Source organism: Chlamydotis macqueenii, chromosome 2 (genome assembly GCF_036417535.1).
Source record: "Chlamydotis macqueenii isolate bChlMac1 chromosome 2, bChlMac1.mat, whole genome shotgun sequence".
Taxonomy (NCBI): domain Eukaryota; kingdom Metazoa; phylum Chordata; class Aves; order Otidiformes; family Otididae; genus Chlamydotis; species Chlamydotis macqueenii.
The window spans coordinates 35902399-35915149 of NC_141557.1; the positions used below are offsets into that span (position 1 = coordinate 35902399).

General features: G+C 37.5%; 1 protein-coding gene across 1 annotated transcript in view; it reads right to left on the minus strand.

Moving 5' to 3' along the window:
• The window catches only part of HIBADH (3-hydroxyisobutyrate dehydrogenase), an 85964-nt gene that overhangs the window by 29944 nt on the left and 43269 nt on the right, over positions 1 to 12751 (minus strand). The gene's annotated exons all lie outside the window — the stretch shown is intronic.

A 12751-nucleotide genomic window follows, 5' to 3' on the forward strand; every position in this document is an offset into this window, starting at 1 on the left:
CTTCCGCATCCCTCCTCTGAACTTACAGAGAGAAAGAGAGGTTTGCCATACACAGCCACGGTGTACTCACTCTTGGAAACATCAGGCTTTGTAGCAAGAAGTGTTAACACAGAGAGGCTATATCTAGGTCTCCATCAAGCACAAACTGTACACCTGTCTGCTAGGATGTCCAAAATCCGTTATCTGTAACTGATGACCACCTTCATGATCATGGTGCCCCTCTAACTATTGCAGATCAGCTCACCTATGACTCTTGCAGTTAGATTGCATCTTCTGCTCTTACAAAGCTATGCAGCCCTCTTCTGCTATCCAAAGCTGCTTTGCCTCTGTGGTTCCTCACTGTTCACTCACTCTATGATCACTTTTAAAGATGCTGTTTGTCATAGTAATTTTTGTTCTGTTCAAGTAAACCTCATTTCATCACTTTTGTCTTCTAGAGAGGAAGAGGAACAGCGGAGGGGGGGCTTGTTTTACCCTGTTCCAAACAGCTCCTTGAAACAAACAAGTCCAGCAAAAAAGAGCAGTCCTTTCAGATGAAGGTCACAAGCCTCTACAGTCCTGACTGTGTTAGGTAGATGCTAAAAGTTACATCAAGTGTCAGCTTCTGCACACAAACAGGGTGTCAAAAATATATATTTTATGTAACAGTTTAAGCAGAATCCCTATGTTGGACAGACAGATTCCCAAACCATCTTAGAAATATCTTGGAGGTGGTGATGGCTTACCACAACAGTGGCAACATGGAAGACAGTACCAATGAACTTAAGAGATAAAAGGGACCTGTCATTCTTGCCTGAAGGCAGGCAGATGACAACCAAATAAATCCAATTTTCCAAACCCCATGTAGTTCAGTCCACTTTATTTACCTACCGTGTTATTTTGTTTTGCTTCTACTCTTCCTTGTCATGTAAGAGGGGCATATAAGAGAACAAGACAAGCAATGATAGAAAGATGTTATTTGCAACATAAGTTATAAATAAACTCATTAAAATTGCAGATATCAACTCTAGAGTGGAGGTACATGTAGTAATCAAGGAAGGGGATAACTAGGGTTTGCAAGGTGGAGAGGCAAGGATGGAGGACAGAATGCATCCTGCCTAGGAATATAGTTGAAAGGAAGGACCAAAAATGAAGTAGAGATTCAGTAGAGTACTGCCTGTTCCTAAGTAAAATTAAATAATGGTGAAAGTTTAAAGGAACAGATAAGAAAACAGCTTGAATCATTGATGATGGCTGCACTTAGATTTGCACATACACGTACTCACAGATGATGAAAATAAAAAGGAGGAAGATGACCAGTTTTGAGTACGGGATCTCAAATTTACATCTGATGTAAAAAAAAAAAAAAAAAAAGAGTTGTAACTATTAAAAAACCCTGCAACCCATATGAAGCAACCTTAACAACAGTAAATAAGAGGGGAAAAAACTCCTATGCACATAAATCTGCTACTAAAAGTCAGATAAATTAAGCATGGAAAATTTAACAGTGGACAAGAATCACTTGTTACTGCCTAGAGAATTAAAGCAACAAGGAAGAAGCCACCAATGAAGTCACAGAAACATTCCTTCTTAAGAGAAGAGAGAAAGATATTAGCAGCAAAATGTAAATAAATAACAAATCCTGTCAAAAGCCACTTGTTGAGAAAAACAATGTCAGAACCAGTAAAACCTACATGATTCATACACTGCAAGGAAAGAAACACCCATCCTTGAGGGTAAACAATTTTCTCATCTTAAGGCACATTTACTTTCTGTTTTCAAAATTTTTTTATTTACAAAAATCAGATTGCATTAGAAATGCACTAAATCGTGAACACTGAAAAGATGTAATTATTGTTAATACTGAAGAAAGAACTTGGAGAGCAGCCCAAAACCTCCCATTTTCAAGTATTCTCTAGAATATTTTGGCATGCATGTAATTGGTTCAATAGATTTGGACCGTTCTTTCCTCCTCACTCACAACAAAATCATGAGTAAGTAAGAACCTGGAATAAAAAATGTAATCTGGCATGTTTTCTACTTGGTTTACAGCTATCTATAAAATGCCCAAGATCATTCTGAAATGTTAGTAAAAGAGAAAACAGTGGCGAGAATGATGTTTTAAAGTATGCTTTTAAAAGCTCTTAAATAAAATACATTTGCCTTCATAGGGAGATAACATCAGAGTTTCAAAATAACTTTTTTAAGTACAGAAGAATGTAGATGATGAAAGAATAATACTTGCCCGATATAAACACAGAAAACAAAGTTTTAAAGAGGTTATTCTGCAATCCTTCTGTGCTTCCTCTGGTCTCAGAATATATAAGTAGGAAGCATTCTTCTTTTTTGTCCCCAAATGTAGCTTAGTCAGAGACTTGGGCTTTCATTCACAAAGAATTATAAGCAAACTGGAAAGAACAAGGGCACTAATACAATTTATTTCAGAATACTGACTTAATTCTGATAAACATCCTCAAACAACAAAGTTTTTCCTAATTTTTGTACTGTGCCTCCTCTCTCGGATTAGCAGGAGAGATTATGTACATAAAGCACGTCTCTGGCTCCTGCTGTATCCCTTACTTACCACCATACCACAGTTCAGTGGGGGGCTTTAGTAAGGAAAATACAGAAATACCACCAGATCAGTATTCTTAATATATTAAGACATATCTAGATTCTCAGTGAGAAGTCAATCTCTGCTCTCTCTACTGAGAAACCTCAAAAAAGAGACTTTGATGACACCTGCATCTCCCTTTTCCTGGAGAGTGGGGGAAAGAAGGAAGAGAGAAGAGTTGTTTATTGAAAAATCTACAAAGCATATTTAATTCTGTATAATTTTAAATAAATAACTGCTCCAAATTTGAATTTAACATTCAAAATTACACCAAAAATTAAATGCCTGAACCAGCTACTGAGCAACTGGCATAAAAATAAAGCATCCACACGAAGAACTACTACAATTGGCACAGACTATACACAGACAGTAATCAGATCTGCTAAACACAGCCTAACATTACGCTCTTATCAAGGAAGGTAATCATACCTGCTACAACATTTGAAATACTAGCACTTTAATTACTTTTGGCTAAACATATAAGGTGCACTTTGGCATTTCAACAATTCCTTTTGCTGTGTGTAGAGTACAGTTTTTCAGACTACATTCCTTGTCTCTGTGCAGCCTCTATGTATTTATCTGAAGTACAACTCCTCACTTTCTTTCTGCAAAAAAATACACACAAAAAAGGAAAAGAAAGGGATCAGAATTACCTACACGAAGCAAAGATGCGGCACTAACTTTTAAAAAGGCTATTTTCCATCTTGTGTCAAGGGTTAGCTAAAACTACACAGGAAACAGTAAAATGGTTATGAAAGTATCTCCAAATGATGCCAAGTCTCCCTTCTTGAGGTTGCTATTCAATGTTTTGATTACAGATTTGCACTGTTGTGTCAGGACAGCCTGGTCGACCAATGACATTTCTCAATAATACTATATTTAAATTCATACAAAAACATTTAAAATGATAGGTCAATGTCCTAAAAAGGGCATTTCTAGAATTAGATAAAAGTGCATTCAAAAGGCTTCTGCTTATTTAGCATATGGACTTATTGGCTCTCTCCAATAGAGTCCTCTGTGCGCAAGAAGGCCTTTGCTGCTGCCAAGTATCCTGAACTCAGCTGGCTACAACATCCTTCATCAAAAAAAGACTAAAGCCAGGGTGCAGAAGTCCAGGGAGGGAATCCCAACGCACCTATAGAGATATGAACCATGAAATTAGATAATGAGTCTTATAGGGGTCGTCTTGCTACCTTCAGATTATGAAGTGGGTAGGGAAGAATCTACAGCCAGGTTGCCCTGACTTGAGAGTGGCAACAGAGCACGGCTACAGTACAATTAATTACGTGACTACTAAAGGTACTTTAGCTTTCAGAGGTGGAAGATAGGGACTAGATAAAGGTTGTGACATGGTAAGTCATAATCATAAGCGACATGACTAATCAAGTGAGGAAAGCAGAAAACCTGGTAGCAAAATCACCTGGTCAGGTTTACAAAGGCTGAACACTATTTGCCAGAAAGAAAGAGAACACAATAAGAAGCAAGGGACTTATGTTCAACTTTGACATAGAATTTTTCAGAAAAAAGTAAAAGTTAGGGCTACTGATTTGACAGAAGTCTATGGATCACTAGCCCCTAGGAACAATCCAGAGACTGATGCTTGAAGAACAGCAGAACACAGGTCTTTCCTCCAGTCTTCCCAAAAGAAAGTAAATTAATAAACTTAGTGAAGCAAGAAGATTCTTAAGAAATTAGGATGTCTAGGGATACAGTTTCCTCAGTTTGTGTGGGTTTGCATACAGGCGACTGCCCAAATAAGTATGTTAGACAGCAGGCACCTACTTGTTTCGACTATGCCAGCCTGTAAACAAAGAAAAGTAACATCAATGAGGACAGAAATAGTAAGTGGATGAGAGTATATAACTCCCGTTAGTGGTTTTATTACTGTTTTGGGAGTGGAATGACCTGGATTCTAAACTCCTGGTGAACAGGAACATTCCCATGTTTGCGGGGGGGACAGAGTTTAAACCCAACAGCTTAATCTTAGCATCTGGGGCTCAGGGATGTTAGGATCAAGCAACTTCAAACAAGTGCGGGATAGTCTTAATTTTTTACATCATTTCTTGGAGGATGACAGAGGAAGAGATTTCTAGTATTATGCATATTCTTTTTCTGCCTATACAGAATATTTGTGCACACTACCTAAATAAAATAGTTGTTGCCTCGATTGTTACTAGCACTTTCCTTTACAGTGTATTTCCATAACTACTCCCTTTAACAGAACCTTCTAAATCTAAAATACAGCTATATTAGTTCCTATAATATTGGGTATATAGGGCAATATATAGGGCAAAAAGCTTCAGTATTTTGTCTTACAAATGTATTAAGCGCATAAAAATGTATTTCTGTCACTGATTGGGCATGCTTGGTTAGATGCAGAAATATTGGTATTGAAACTAAACACGTAGAAACTAACACCAAGTGATAGATTTCCAAACAAAATGCTGGAGAACAGGTTTGTCGTGTCCTTGTTAAAGGATAGAAAAAGCTTTCAGAAGGTTCACTCTCAGCGGTAAAGCAGCAGCTCTTTAACAGAAGCAGGTTTCTGAAGCATCTTAACAACTCTCACTGGTGACTTGTTACATCTTACCACTGGTCCCTGCAGGTCCTGTACCCTGACAGGCAGAATGAAAAGATTCTCTAACGGGGCCACTGGCTGTCAGAAGCCACCAGCTGGCCTGCCAGGGCTTTGCAATTGCAGGGGCCAGCTGACAGTCTGGGTGTTGCTGACCATGCTGAGAAACGTGCCACCCAGCTGCTGTGTGGTCACGTCCATCTGGAGATCTCCAGCCAGACAAATCTCTGGGCCTGTCAGACCTCTTCAGCAAGCCTTGTTATGCAAATTCAATTACTCAAGTGTGCCCTATTACTGCTGGCTAACTGCTCCTAGAACCAATCTCACACTGACAGTCAGCTCACATTTTTACCCACCAAAAGTACCTCATTTATTCTTGCTCAACTATTCCCTTGTATCATTAAGGCAGAACAGACAGAGTCCACAGTCCTGTAACCTCTCTGCAGTGGGTTACTATTCCTTGTGAAGAGCTTAGAGAGAAATTAATTTTAAAACATACAGCATCTAATCAAACATGAGTTAAAGCCACACTGTCTACATAATTTACCACTAGAAACAGGAATTACAAAACTTTGACAGAATTCTAGCTCATGTGATAAGTATCTTAAAAGGCGAACAAATAAAATGACACAGAATATTCAGGAAAGTAGTCAATTGTGCTTGAGGTATTAGCTTTAACACAAGGGTATATGTAATGAAAAGCAAGATTTCTCATTTTATCTAGCATGCTGGTATTTAGATTTGTTCGACTAGCAGGACTCCTGCAGCAATAACTGCCTACTTCTTTCACATATTTGTTTACTGAATCTAATTTAGATGTAGTCTGAGTAGTTTTCCCTGATGCAGAGATATTAAAGATTTTACTTAGAGAATTCATCACATAAATGCAACAATGTATAATAGAAAAGTCTGGTGAAAATTTAGAAAGGACGAGTTAAGCATCGTATTGTTGACTTGCTTAGTGTATAAATAAAAGTTTCCGCTCCAAACTTCATTGTAAAACTGCACGCCTTCATACTGCAAAGTTATTCAAAAGCTGACATAGGAAACGTTAGCAGATAAAACACTTAGCTAGAACAAACTACCGTAAATATCTATAACTAGCATATAAGCCAAATGTAAAATATTTGTGTTTTTCAAACTACCACCAAGCAAATGAAATACTGTTCATGAACAAGAAGACTGGAGAGGCTTTCTAAAGCAAGGAATGCAACTATATTGAGTACAAGGCTACAGCACGGTTACTTAGCTAGATCAATATGCAGTGTGTTTTAAAAACCAGTTCAGGTCTCAGGGCAGATGATAACAAATCAAGCCAAGTCTCTCTAACCTAGTTCTCCTTCCCTTCACAGGAATGAAGTTGTCTTTCTGAGTGTTGATTCATCTTTTCAACTCCTTTCAACAGCAAGTTTCATCAATAAGAAAAGGATTGGGAGGGGGATTTACCTCAAAAACTTATCATTTACCCTGAAAAGGTTTTGTCTTCAAAAATGACTGCTGAACAAATTTTTAAAAAATCAGTGTTGGAAGGCTGTGGGGAAAAATATTAAGATGCAATCATAAGACTATGAGTTGATTAATGCCTAGGAACCCCAGCTGTTGTGAAGGAAGACATGAGTCACACTTTGAGAGAAACTGGAAAAATGGCACACCACGCTGTGCTGGCAGAACGCTTGGCATGAGCAAGGGAGATGGGAAGAAAGATATATTTGAGAGAGAGGCGTTGCTGTGTTAAGTCTTGAAAGGGGAAGATATGCGATGCAGACAGAGATCAGAAACCAGGAAAAGGATTCCAGGAACACGTTTACAGCAGACCGCAAGAAATAAATACTTTAGGTGAAAGATAATAGCAAGGAAACAAAGGATTATGAGAGGTCAAAGATAAGTTAAAATATGTAATTTGCCATCGCCTGAGACAGCTGGGTCATGGACCATGGTCACACCAATAGTACGGCAAGATTCCCAAACAAGTGAAACGTCTGCAGTATTTAGCATACACCCTATTTTTTGGAAAAAGAGAAACAAAGGTCAAATATGATAATGGGACTGGAGCCTGAAAGAGAAAAGTACTAGTGATAGGGAGGTACAGAGCTGACTGTACAACAGCAAAACCTTTCTAAAATTGTAAAATGGCGGGAGGAAGGTGAAAAGATGTTTTTGCAAAACAGCGGAAATAACAAAGAAAGATACATCTACAAGTATGCCAGGAAATGGAGGTTTGAATTCAGAACAAAACTCTTACGGACAGAAAAAATTATTTTAAAACAGCCTCATGTTTCTTTTTCAATTTTTATAAAGGTACTCAAATGTAATTAAGCAAGGTAACAAGCAAAATCTTAACAGCCTTACTGAAGGATCCTAACAAATGGTGTAAACAACCCCAAAGAAGTCAGAAAGATTTCCATTCCCAAAGAAACTGATTTTTGTTGAATTGGGCAGTGGTAGATGGGAAAAAGGCCGAAAGAAAAGTATAATGGAAATGCACACTATTGGCACATCTGGTTTTGATTTAGGAGCATTGCTTTTGAAGGAGCTTTAAGAGCTCCATTCCCAATGAAGCCAAACATATTCTTGTGAAAATCAACTGAGGGATGTGCATGGAACTCACATCTTGCTCCCCATCCTCTCCTTCTTAAGGAGGTAGTAAGAAAAAACATTTTCTAAAAAAATGGGAGACTAGGAAAGTCTGTGAGAATACCTAATCTAAAATAAATTTAATTCTACTTTCTATCCACAAAAAACACAGTATCCCTATTCAGGGATAAATCAGTACTCTGGGAAAGTTCTGTTTCATTGAAGTAATCCTGAATGACACCTTCCAGACAAAATAATATGGACAACTCCTATGAGACCACTCTCAGGCTACTGGTGCCTTACAAAACCAAGTCAGCTTTGCTACAAAGTTTATGTAACAATAATGTAAATATTGTTGTCAGACTCAGGCTATTCTTCTCTATTTATGTGACATTAACATTTATTTATTACACATCAAGATACAACTATATAAATGGAAACAAAAGAAGCAATACTGACCCACATTCCATTGGCAAACAAGAGATGGACAGATAATCCATAGATAGATATTTCAATAAAATGGAGAAAATTTAATGTCAGCTAACCCAGTCACCTGAGAAGTACCCTCAAGATGACAGGATTCCACCACTCCGTATTATCCAATACTGATTCACTCTAACTAGATCAGCTAGTAATTTCACTTTCTGTATTCCTTAATCACAGAGCTCACAGCCAAGCTCCTAATAGCTCAGTTTCTTGCTAAGAAAAAGGGTGTAACTATTTCCCACCAAGAGAATGAATGCAAGTAGACACTGGAGAAATAGCTTCTTTTGTTGACTCTTTCACTACAACCTCTTGTTCCCTACCAGAATCAAGAAGAGGTGCACCTCACAGATATTCTAGACCAAGTTATAAGAGCACTATGGTTTTCCTCCAAAAATGCCAAGAAATCAGAAAGTCTGTTCATGTGATACTCATGGCAAGTTTTACTCCTCCATTACGCAGGATTCTGCACCGATGATGTTTCACATGAAACATCAGCTTTAGAGCTCACATGGTTCAAGGTTCTCATTAAAACTTGTTGAACAGCTTAGTCTCCCCCACACATACATTCAAAAGTTCCAGAGTCAGGGGGTTCATTCTTTCTAACCTGAAAGGCTGAAACCCTACATGAGAATAACATGAAAAGTATTTATTCAAGGCCAGGTTGGATGAGGCTCTGAGCAACCTGATCTGGTTGGGCATGTCCCTGCTCCTTGAAGGGGGTTGGACTAGATGACCTTTGAAGGTCCCCTCCAACCCTAACCATTCTATGATTCGATGATTCTACGATTCTATTCTCAATCTCTGTAACTTCCTAGGTGCCTGATGCAGTGAAGTATGAAAATTTATATGCCTCCTAGATTTTTGTTTAATCAGGTCTAATGAAGCTGTGAGTGTTCTTGGTAGATGTACATACTGATTTAATTGTTTAATTTAATCCTCACAAGCTTCTGCCCTAAATGATAACTTACATCAGTGCATTCATTTCATAGATTAATACTGCACTGCATTAGGAAAAAAAAAAAAAAAAGAGTGCTAGTTTTTAGTCTGCTGCCTTAGAATTTGGTTGAATGTCCCTTTATCATCATACCTTGAGAAAAGCCAAACACGGACAGGCTTTTATTCAACCTACACTGTGCCAGTGTATACTTCCACCTCTACCTACTTTCAGGCATTTAATTTTAAAAGGGAAACTATTATAATTTTCACGCTTTTCCTTTGTTTCAAATTTTATTTCAACAGTCTGAAAGTCTGTCCACTGTAGCTGCATCCTTTTGAAAGCAGTACAACCAGAATACGTTAGCTATGAAACTGTGTGGCACATCACTCATTTCTATACTGCATTTAGATTTTAGTATTATTTTTTTTAGACCTGCTTCTCATATGCTCTAACATTTATTTGTTTTGGGTTTGTTTTGGAAACAGAAACTTTCACTAATCAGCATGTAAGAGATATACATGTGAATATATACATGTGAATATATATGTGAAGGATATACAGTGAATGGCTTAAAAAAATGCTTTAAGTGCATTCAGCTAACTCAAAATCAGGCAGCAATGAGGAGTTAATCAAGTGTTTTTTCCTTAGTGAGTACCACTTTATATTTATCAACACTGAGCTGTGTTTGACTCCATGCTACTTGACCATGTATCTTAGTTTGTTGCCTTACAACTTAATTGAATGTACCTTTGTCATTATATCCCCCAAAAATGTATCTTGGTCTTTTCTACTCTCAAAGAGACCAAAATAATTTTGAATTACTTTTAAAAGCTATAACTTTTTATTTCTTTTTTTTCCAGATAACCAGTTCACAGTGGGGGTGGGAGGGAACTCTACCACATATATTTCTGGATTCACAGAGGGGGAGCAGGCAGTGAAAGGGGCAGAACAGAAAGGAAGAGTAAGATAGCTGTAGTTTTTCCTGTTCTGAAAGCAGAGATAGACCTCAGAGAGTTTAGAGAAGTAAATCTCTCATTAGATCAGAATTGGTTCACTTAGGGCCACTGTCACTGATGAAAAGGCATTTTAAAGGATTAAAAAGAGCAACCTTTATGTCTAGCAAGAGTTTCCATTCATCCAGGCTGCCAGAAAACATTTGGTCCCCTCTTTTTGTAGCGATTCACTTTGGCTACCCAGCCTGTTACATTCTGTCACTTACTGATGGTAGCCAGGGTTTTTCCTGGGCTCACTGGAATACTGCTGAGAGAGAAAAGATCCTTTGCACTGAAGGTGGCTTCTGCATAGTGTCGGGATCCTTTTAAAAGCAGCTATTGGGTATCTGTTGTACCTCTCCCACATTCCCAGCAACTACCATGCTTCTTCTCAGAGCCTGTTCTCATCAAGGAATTAAGAGTAAGCTCAATATATACACAAATATTAAGAGCAGACATCAAATGTGCCCAGAAGAGAATATACCTGAATGCAATTTTTCAGTATTTAATTTAGTGCAAAAATCTAGCTCATCCACTTTACAAAATTTTATCCCTTTCTATCAAAAACAAGCCAAAGGAAGAAGATAAAGTAGGAACACATATGTTCCTTGCCTCAGCTCATTATGAGCAGAGCGCTGAATACTTTCTGTGAAAACTCTTCTATTATTTACGTGAGATTAATAGCGGAGTCTGTAAGGTCATTCTTCAGCAATTTTCATGTTCTCTGAAAACTGAAGTGGTCAAGTCAGAAATATAATAAAGGCAGAAACAGAAGGATGTCTATGACAAGTGTTCACCTTGTAAAGACACTATGACAAGTAATTTATTCCAAAACAGATGGGAGCCATTATTTCCATATAGCAAGCTTCCATCCACTCGCACTAAAAACCACAGATATAGTTAATCTTAAAAATTTGAACACATGTGATCCAAGGAAAAGAATAAATAATAAACACTTCTCAACATTTCACAGAACTTGCCAAAAGATGAACTGTAGACTTGAGATTTTGGAAAGAAAAAAAAATAAATTTCAGACACAGGCAAGGATATAGCCTATCAGAGGCACCTGTAAAGAGGTAGCAACGGACAAAAACTACTTGCACAGTGCAATTAAGAAAACAAAAATGTATTTTACAATGGCTCCCTCCCCCCAAAATACAAAATCTTTAATATGCAAAAGAATTATGAATTGCTCCCTCCTTTATCATTAAGTGAACATCCAGCAAAGGATTGGTTTTCACCATCTTCTCCATAAAAATTAATATTTACATTTACCTTCCATTTCACCTATATAAAAAGAACATTTAAAAAGCCTAAAACACAGAGGTACGAGAACATTTACTACAGGTACATCTCTGCAAATTGTTCTGAGGATACAGACTGTATTACAAGAATGAATATTTAATAAAAACGCACTCTACTGATGCAGATCTGCCTGATGAAATTCTGAACTTGACTTATTTTTATCCAGAACTTTTATTTGTATAATTTTGACGTGGCAACAGTGCACCATTACTGCTGCTTTATTACTTTGTAAAAGGAAGTCTGGGCAAGAAATACACAAGTTCACTCTGTACACAGACTTTTAATTTCTTTCAGCTCTGTCCTTTGATTTTACATTTAAGTATTATCAAGACTGGGTAATAAAAAGTCCATAATCATATTGAATTATTTTCCAGCTTTTAATCTTGGGTCACTGTCACTAGATTTCTGCTTTGAGCATTTCTACAGCACAATCTACACTTCATGTCAGATAAATAACCCAACTACTAAACAAGTTAACTCACATACTCAAAATGTACTCGAGATGTTCCTGCTTCTTTTTACAGCTAACTCAGATTTTGATGTAGTACAACACAGTCTGACATACAAGTACAACTTCAGACCCTACCAATAATGCAGTCAACCCAAAATGCATTTAATTTCCTTCTGAAAAGGATTATCTTGAGAAAACTGTAATTCTGATCAAGATATAAACCGCAGAAGAACAGACATACAGGGACATGGGAGCATTCTTAGCAGCAACAAGTATGATTATTACCTTGACAAAAAAAGGACAAATGATAGGTAACCCAGTTGTGAGGCTGATGCCAATCACAAATGCATCTTTTCAATTTCAGTCATGCTCTCTGGAACAACAATTTCTTCAAAAAGAGCCTCTGAGGTCTCATATAAAAAAATTTCTAAATTAAGAAATTTGAATTTAGCATTTATTTTTGTTATTTGAGCAAAACCTAAAAGTCACACTTTCCTCTGCAAGGTTGCTCTGGCAAAACAGGCTTTGATCTGAGATTTGTATTTCAACCATTTAATGGGCAGTGTTAAGTAGGAAGATTTAAGTGAAGCCACTATTGGTATACTTCCCAGTCCTGACAAGCCATATATTCTTTATGGCAAACTCTTAGTTTCTCCACTGCTCCCAGCATCTGCTACTGAGCTTTGATGAACTGTAGAAAAGAAGTTACGAGCCACACAAAACCTATGACTGAGGAGACAAACATGGGAAAAAACCTGCAATATCAGGAATAAAGGATGATGCCAAACTACAGAGACGGCTTGAAGTAGATTTGCAAATAGGAAACTGGAAAGAAGAA